This window comes from Sinocyclocheilus anshuiensis, unplaced genomic scaffold (genome assembly GCF_001515605.1).
Source record: "Sinocyclocheilus anshuiensis isolate Anshui unplaced genomic scaffold, SAMN03320099.WGS_v1.1 scaffold478, whole genome shotgun sequence".
Taxonomy (NCBI): Eukaryota; Metazoa; Chordata; class Actinopteri; order Cypriniformes; family Cyprinidae; genus Sinocyclocheilus; species Sinocyclocheilus anshuiensis.
The window spans coordinates 1,286,809-1,296,348 of NW_015542376.1; the positions used below are offsets into that span (position 1 = coordinate 1,286,809).

Consider the following 9,540-nt stretch of genomic DNA (forward strand, 5'->3'; position numbering starts at 1 on the left):
AACACTGAAGAAGACCTGAAGGAAATCCCTGCAGTTAATCTACAGTACATACAGTATATGCTTCATTAGAGCTCCTCTCAGACGGCTCTGTAACACGCAATACCACAACCGGCCGCAGGGTGGCGCATTGCACCTAAGCGCCTACTGTACATTCCTCTTTCCTGGAAGCAAGCCGTCCGCCAGATGTCGCGGCGTCTCTGCGTGGGAAGAGGAGAGGAGGGGCCTGGCCTGGGAATCCGCTGCTTCCCATTCCAGGCACAGGGGCACAACATGGCGGATTAGGAGGCGAGCGACGCGCCCGGATACAACCAACAAATCGTGGGATACTGATTCCCCGTGTCGCGGAGAGGGCAGGAATACAGGCTTTTCGGAAAGCTAGCGCACATCTTTAAGACTTCCCGAGACATGCATTTTGGATTCCAGTAAGCGCCTTTGTTGCTTTGCCCCACTCCAAATTGGCTGTCTGTCCGAGATCATTCCTATCACCCAGGCCCCCCACCCCGAACACACTCTCTGTTCCTGGGGTGTGGAGACAGGGGCCGGGGAAGTGGAAAACAATCGCACTTTATCTGGAACATCAGGCTCCGTAGTGCGGGACAGGGCTGTCAAGGTGAGTTACATCGCTGCTTCCCTGAATATATTAACAGCGCAAACTTCTGTTCATCGCCACAGTTTGTCTGATATCTATCCCTTGTGTCACTTAGGTTTTGTCACGTTAGTGGGTCGTCTAGCCAAAGAAAGCAAAGCCTTTTGTGGCACAACCGAGACCCAGGCGCAGATTTATGTAACGTTTACGCACCGCGCAAGGGTGTCTTGGGAGCGCATCCAATAATGTTTGAAGCAACGCGAACATTTGCCGAACTAGCTGGGAGGCAAGGAGGGAAAATGAGGGGGTAGGGGGGGTCTGCCGAGAAAAGGGAGGGGGAGAAGAAGAGGAAGAGAGACACGCATAGCTTTTAGTGGAAGTCAGGCAGATTGTGCGCCAGAACGCAGGCGTGATTTCTGACTGGATAAAGAGACATTATGAAAGATACTTCACTTGATACATCGAGTCAGTGTTAGTGGTCCCAGACTGGATACGTTGTTAAAATATAAGTGATGTATGACTGAAAAAAAACAAAAAACTATAACTGGATACAGTGTAACAGGATAAATGATTTTGGACTCGGTAAATGCTAACAATATTGGATGGTTCTAGACTGGATATTGTATCAATATTTATTTCTGACGGGATATTTTGTAGCTATGTCAATTATTTCTGGACACCTAGCAATATCAGTGTTCACAGACTGGATTTACTGTAGCAATATAAATGATTTCTGGCTGGATACATTGTTTCAATTTTAATAGTTTTTTATTGGATAAATTCTAAGCATATTAATTTTCTCAAACTGGTACACTGTAGCAATTTAAATAATTTCCGAAATAAATTCTGACTGTATATATTTCTGGTTGCATAAATTGTCACTTTTAATTGTTCCAGACTGGGTACATTGTATGTAAATGTTTTCTGACTGGATACATTGTTTTGATGTATTATAATATTATTAATCAGACTGGATACATTGTAGCAATATGAATAATTTCTGAGTGGATATATTGTAGCTTTTTTAATGGCTATGGAGTGGGCATATTGTTGCAGTATTAATCGTTTTACTGGATATATTCTAATAATATAATGGTCTCAGACAAGATATATTGTAGCAATGTGAATAATTTCTTACTAGTAACAATATGAATGTTTTCTGACCGGATAAATTGCAACTATTATTGGTTCCAGACTGGTAAGCTATGTCAATGCTATCTAACTGGATGCATTGTAATGTTAAGATTGAGTAACTGAATGTTTGTATTGTAATAATATGAATGATTTCTGACTGGATAAATTGTAACTATTAATGGTTCCAAACTAGATACACTGTAGCTATGCATATTCTTTCTGTCTGGATACGTTGTAGCAATATTAATCATCCCAGACTGGATACATTCTAAACATTGTAACAATAACGGATGGGAAGACAATGGGAGTCCAGTGCGTTCGCGTCACGCGCTGTGGGCGCTGAAAGTGAACATATTGATCAGCGCTTTGTCGCTACATGTTTTTAAAGGCTGGCCTGTCTGTGTGTGTGTGTGTGTGTGTGTGTGTGTGTGTGTGTGTGTGTGTGTGTGTGAGTGAGACAACCGAGACCCAGGCGCAGATTTATGTAACGTTTACGCACCGCGCAAGGGTGTCTTGGGAGCGCATCCAATAATGTTTGAAGCAACGCGAACATTTGCCGAACTAGCTGGGAAGGGGAGGGGGGACGCGAGGGAGCTGGTAGATAGGGAGCTTTTTGTGGACACAAACACAGGAATTATGTCGCTCAGACGTCCAGTCAAGTGCGCTATCCATTGTCTGCACTTAGTTGAAAGTTGCCGTGCTAATTCGCCCGCTTTCTGCTTTTTAAATTGGAGTTTTGCTTCCACTCGGTCGTAGTTTGCCCGCCACTGCAGTGCTAGTATGCCTAGAGAATACTGGATTAAAAATCTAGTCACTCACTGCACTAGCTTTAGTCTCTTTCACTGGATATGTGCCTTGTATGAATGGTCTCACATGTCAAATAAATGAAGGAATTATCTCTATATAAACAGATTCTCTATTGCATTTTAAAGGTGTGAAAAATAACGTTTGGTTAGCTGATGCAGTGCATCTCAGATTTTATTATACATAAGGGGTATTTGTTGGTTATTGTTGAACCATGGAGAATTAATTGTACATGGTTGAATTAAAAGGTGAATTTTGATGCATTAATGTTGACACTAAAGTCAAGTCACATTTATTTATATAGTGCTTTGTAGCAGCAGCTTTATAAACAGAAAAAATAACAGTGTTAATATAGCAGAATTCATCAGTTTCGAAACCGCTTGAAATTTAGCTGTGAAGCAGCTCTACAGAAGACAATAGTGTCATTATTCAGGTCAGTTCAAATTCAGCGTTGATTCATTTCAGTTCAATCACATTGTCGCGGTGTTGAATTGTGTGTTCAATTATGAAGCGACTTTAAGCAGCTTTACAGAAGACAGATCTGTCATTCTCCAGCTCGGTTAAGTTTAAGTTTTTGTGTTCTCATCCAATAGTGTCAGTACAGTCAGATACAGTCAGAATCCCTATTGTTAGGGATATCGATGCGATGGCGCCGCAGACGGCAGACTAAGTGTTTGGCTCTCCAGTGTTTGTACTGTTTTTGTTAGTTTTTCCTGTTTTTTGTTTCTCAAACACGATCAGTTTTACCAGGGATGAGCTGCTGAACATTCGGCAGAACACACCACACAATCTTCTACCGGATTTCGTTTATTCGGACGTTTTGCTGAACGTTGTAGTCGGCGGAGCTGCTGCGCTGATCAAGCACTTCAGGACGCGCAGACGGGGGAAGCGAGCCGGCGCACTCGTGAAGCTCAGGAAGCGCGGATTCAGAACGCCGTTGCCGAGCATCCATATGGCGAATCTCCGCTCTCTACCCAACAAAACGGACGAACTTCTTCTGCTCTCCCGGACAAATAAGGATTTCAAACATACTTGGCAATAAAGCTCTTTCTGATTCTGATAATTCATATTTTCTGAAAATTTATCATCTAGTTAACTATAAATATGCATCCATATTGTGTAGTATGCAGTGCTTGGACATGCAGATGTAAAAAAGCCCATCTGAAATCCTGCAATGTTCTCAATTCGCTCCAAATCAGGAAAATATATTTTGTACATTTTGTTTTCTGCATTCTTAACAATTCAGCTGGTGTCATAGTATATTTGATGTCATCGGTCTAGTCTCTCACCCTGCTTGGGTTTCTCTATTGACTCGTCCTGTTTGGACCTGTTATTACTTCTCCCTGCAAGCAATGAGGTTATGAAATAGACCTGCACCTTTGGCAACCGGAGCAACTAGAGATGACGCCCTGTAGTTCTCCCGCAGCTTAATTTTTGCGATGATCCAACCGTCTTAAGTGAGTAGTGAGATGGCATGACAGCATCTGCAGTATCTGTGTGGGTTTTTGCAGTGTAATTATCACAGGCATCATGGGTAATATATTGAGTACATTCTGACACAATTCCAGCAAAGTGTATTTCTGAGGGCTTTTAAAAATCAAAGCCAGAAAAATAGACACTTTATGTTAATTCCAGAGAGATTATTTTGTAGTAGTAGTATGAACATGCCCATTTTTGGTATGTACTATGTGTGTGGTGTCATCATCATTTCCAATCATAATATGTCCAATCATAATATGTCCATTTAACATGCACTGTCAAGTAAGGCAAAATAGACATGAATGCATGTGCGTTATGTTTTGATTGCACTGATTGCAAAGATTTGTGTTGTGTAATAATCCGGTCACAGAGACTTAAAGAAATGGTTTGCTCAAAAAGGAAAATTTGCTGAAGATTTACTCACCATCAGGTCATCCAAGATGTAGATGAGTTTGTTTCCTCATCATAACAGATTTGGAGAAATTTAGTTTTTCACTTCACATGTTAATTGATGGACTGGAGTTGTGTGGATTACTTGTGGATTATTGTGATGATTTTGGACTCTGACGGCACCCATTCACTCACTGCAGCAGAGGATGCATTGGTGAGCAAGTGATGTAATGCTAAATTTCTCCAAATCTGTTATGATGAAGAAACAAACTCATCTACATTAGGGCTGCACGATTAATCGCATGCGTCTTGGACGGCCTGAGGGTGACTACATTTTCAGCAAATTTGCATTTTTGGGTGAACTATTGCTTTAATAATAAGCATGAAATTTATTTAGCAAAATAAACATTTTATAAGCATTGCAAATGATGTTAAATTTATTTGTAGCATAATAACGTACTCTAACAGGCCTGAAGGCTCTTTTTGACATGATGAACTTCTGATCTAGTTTCTATGATTAGTAATTTTTCATCTGCTTATTGACGTTTTGAAGTGAGACTTCTGAAATCCTGTCCTCAGAAGCAGTTTAGTCAATTACAGATGACTGAGAGGATAAGCCATTGGATCAGTGGAGAGGGCGTCTTGGGCGTTGTTTTCCTCCTAACTTTTAGTAAACGCAAGGGCCCAGGCAGAATGCATGCCAGTTTATATTATTTATATAAAAGGATCCTGGGTGTTTTTGCAAGACCTCTCACTGAGGATGATCGGATTTGATGACTTGATAGGAAGTGAATCCTGTTGCTTTAAATAATGGAGTCAATGAGGTTTGTCTTCTTAAAGGGACAGTTCACCCAACTCTAAAAATAAATAAATAAATACAAATCTAAAAAAGTTTTTGATGAATGAGTTTAAATAAATCAGATTGTCTGTTTTACAAAGCTTCTCTGAAAAAGATCATTCACAAATCAGACAGAAAAGTTAACAGATCACTGGAAGTGAAGAATAGCAATGAATGACTGTTCTGTTTGTCACAAAAAAACTGTTGTTTCAGGCTTCAGAAGACTTGAAATATAAGTCCTGGGAGCCACTTTTATGATACTTATATGGTGATTTTGTGTCCTTTTTGAAGCTTGACAGCCCTAGTTCTCATTCACTTTAATTGTTGAAAACTGAGCCAGGATATTGTACCTTTTGTTTAAGAAAGAATGTCATACAGGTTTGAAGTGACACAAGGCGGAGTAAATCATGACAGATTTTTGATGTTGTTGTTTTCACATATGTTTTTTTTCCCTCAGATTCTGTGTCAAATCTGAGAGAGAAACACGAGTTGTGAGAAAGTGCTCTTCCGGATGTCCACTGTAGGCCTATGTGTGCACTCACTGTGTGGCTCAGTCTGACTGTGTGCTAAATACTGTGACTATACATCACTCTGTGTGTGATGTGGCTAGACCAGAGCATTCTCTGGGAAACCCTGACACAAAACTGCCGGCAATACACCACGCCACCCCCTTTCCCCTAGATGGGTTAAAGTTATCCGTTTACTGTGATTTCAGTACTTTGCACATCATTTCTCAAGTCATACTGTGGGAGTGGTTAACGATTTCTATATCTAGCTATTGTTTGTGACTCAGGTTAACCAACATTCCAGGTTTTTTTGATTTTGCTGATTTTTCTTATTTAAGCCTGCCTTTTCTATTTTGCATGTCTAAATTAAAATTACTGCTAATGGCTTTGTTGGTAAACAGACGTGGTTTAATTCTGAGCGCTAATAAAATCTTCAGTGATACAGAAACTGTACACTTCTGTTCAAAATGTTGGGATCAGAAAGATTTTTTAATGTTTTTAAAAGAAGTCACTTATGCTCACAAAGACTGCATTTATTTGATCAAAATAAGTTAAATACAGTAATATCATGTAACCGTAAACTTTTGAATGGTAGTCTATGTTTAAATGAAAAGCTTTTATCATCAAATTTATTTACTTTCTTAATGTCCAATGCCATGGTCTTATCTTACCGTTCAAAAAAAACATAGCATTTTCTGTGCTAATTTTGGCAGGAAATGTGTGAATTAGAAGTAAACTTGGTATGTTGTGTTTGTTGGTTTTGTGTTTCATGAGATCAGCATTTTTTGGTGTGAATTTACTAGAGAATGAAAATCCTCCCTTAGTTATTTTGTAATCAGGTAACTTGAGTAATCATTCAATCCCTATTCTGAATGAGTTGCTGGAAGCCTTGCACAGGAAGGTTCGGAGGAATTGAGGGTTGTGTGTGTTGTGCAACACCATCAGGGTTCTTCATGTGACGGCGGCGGATGCAGTGTCATCTTGTCTGTCCGCTGGGCTGTCCCAGTTTGAGGGAGATGAAGAGGGGCATTGAGATTATTCCTGTCACACTGCACGCTCCTCCAGGGTGCAGAACAGCGTATTAATAAGCTGTGAATGGTGACAGACAGATACCCATTATCTCTCCTTTGGAAATGCTCTCCGGCAACAGAAAGGGCCTCCATTGCATTGATGTAGGACCAGTTTCCCTGACCCGAACTCAACTGCGGTGTACACTGAAAAAAATTGCTAGGAAATTTCACAAGTAGAAAGACTGAGATTCTTGTGAAACATACTCCAGTAATCTCTGTTGCAGTTACAACTTCAAAAAATCATTACAGTGTATAAAGTGTGTTTTGACTTTGTTTGCAACTCTTTATTTTCTAAAAACTGTGGTTTCTGAAGGCATACAGAAAATACAATACACCTGTTCACTGCCTAACAGGTTAGTAGTTCATATAATAGCTGTACTGTTTATTGAGATGGTTTTAGGATGTAGAAAAGAGGAAAATGGCTGGTTTATTTTCTCAGGCTTGAGAGCTACACAGATAAAGAGAGCAGAAGTGAGTGTTAGTGTAGCTGTTTATAAAAGCATGACTCCTCTGGTATGTGTTTAGGACTGAACAATTAATCACAGTCATCAGTTTTGGCCGTTTCAAGGTAGAGGAAGTGTACATGCAATAATGGTTATCCTGTTGTTAGTGTGTTGCTGTGTGGTTGTTAAAGGTGTAAAGGTAGCTTAAAGGGATAGTTCACCCAAAAATGGAAATTCTGTCATTAAGTACTCACCCTCATGTCATTCCAAACCTGTAAGACCTTTATTCATCTTCGGAACACAATTTAAGACATTTTTTATGAAATCCGAGAGCTCTCTGACCCCACATAGACAGCAAGGGTCCTACCACGGGTAAGGCACAGAAACATAGTAAGGAGATCATTAAAATAGTCCATGTGACATCAGTGGTTCAACCGTAATTTAACGAAGCTACAAGAATACTTTTTGTGCGCAAAGAAAACAAAAATAATTACTTTATTCAACAATTCCTCTCCACCTCACCTTAGGCACCAATATAGAGAATACAACTCCTTGTTTATGAGCAAAGGAACACATATGCGTCGTGGTAATTAATGACAGAAGTTTCATTTTTAGGTGAACTATCCCTTTAAGTAGTTGTTATTAGCCCAAGTAGAAGAATCGGAAGTATTTTTTCTCGTCTCTCAAGATGTACCTCTGGTCCCTCATTCATTCGACTTTATGGCATGTTTTTAGATTCCTGATTGGTTAGAAAAGTAATATCACACTTATACTCAACAAGCTCTGAAGGATTTGATGTTTGGTGCATTTACACAACTGAAATGGGAAAAGTAGCGCACCCGAGGGATTTGAACAAACTTTGAACAAATTTAATTGAGCTAAAATGGCTTTGCAATGTATTTTGCAGTGTTTTTTTCCTTCCTCATTTTGACCAGAAGATGCATTCTTGTTGCTCAAGCAGTCAGCCTTTGCACTGGCAATGCCAAGGTCATGGGTTTGATTCCCTGGGAATGCATAATGCATTTAAATGTTTTCCTTGAATGCAATGCACACAAGTATTCAAATGCTTGGGGTCAGTAAGAACTTTTTTTAAATGAATTATTTTATTCAAGTATGCTTTAAGTTAATCAAAAGTGACAGTAAAGACATACGTATTTCTATTTCAAATAAATGTTGTTCTTTTGAACTTTCTATTTATCAAAGAATCCTGAAACAAAATGTTTTACGGTCTCCACAAAAATATTAAGTTTCCAACACTGATCATAATAAAATGCTTCTTGAGCCCAAATCAGCGTATAAGAATGATTTCTGAAGGATCATGTGACCCTGAAGACTGGAGTTATGCCTGCTGAATATTCAGCTTTACTGAAAAATATTCAGTAATAATAAAAATATTTATTTTAAATTGTAATAATATTTCTCAATATTACTGTTTTACTATAATTTTGATCAAATAAATACAGCCTTGGTGAGCATAAGAGACTTCTTTCCAAAACGTTAAAAAGTCTTACCAAACTTTTCAATGTTAGTGTAAGTTGCTTCTTTTGAAAACATGACATATGCATGAATCACAGCTATACACTTCTGCTATAGCGAGAGCTTTTATTTTAAAGCAGTGTCGTCCAAACCAGTGTGACTGCTCTGAGTCTGCTCTGTTCCTCATGCAAGACACGTCATTATTAGTGCTGGGCGGTATGACCAAAAATTTATATCACGGTATTTTTCAAAATTATAACGGTTTCACGGTACATGACGGTATTTTTTTTTTCATGCATGACCGGGTGTTAACCATATTTTCTACTGATTGAGAGAGGAAATACTGCAGTATATTGACTTAGAATGCCCTATTTTACTGTCATGAGTGAATATTGTCAAAAAATACCACATTAAATAGTCACGGTTCGATACGATTTCGGTACAACAGGAAAAAAAAACAAATCTACTATGCTTGCTTTCTTTTCATTTAATTTGAACAGACAGTAGTACAAATTAAATTTTTTTCCACCTAGATGTGAGAATACTCAATATTATTACATTGTTATATATATAAAATCTGCAGTACATATATACATACAAGGAATAAATTCTTGAAATATATTTGATTGTTTACAGATAAACTAGAGAAAAAAACAGTGCGACACGTAATGTAGCCTATATACTGCTGAGTTTGTTCATTTTTGTGACAGGCTTAATTTGTTCACAGAAAGGAAACTCAAATGGCAGAAAGCGACATCCTACTTGTTTTCTTTATTTTACAAAAAAACAATGTTTTGTTTTCATTGTGAGTGTA

At 38.7% G+C, this 9,540-nt stretch overlaps 1 protein-coding gene across 1 annotated transcript in view; it reads left to right on the forward strand.

Annotated features, from left to right (window-relative positions):
* Nucleotides 1–218: 218 nt before the first annotated feature.
* The window catches only part of LOC107692320 (receptor-type tyrosine-protein phosphatase alpha-like), a 32,785-nt gene continuing 23,463 nt past the window's right edge, over nucleotides 219–9,540 (forward strand). Inside the window, exon 1 of the mRNA XM_016491302.1 lies at nucleotides 219–610. The gene's annotated coding sequence lies outside the window, so the exon portion shown is untranslated. The remainder of the gene's footprint in view (nucleotides 611–9,540) is intronic.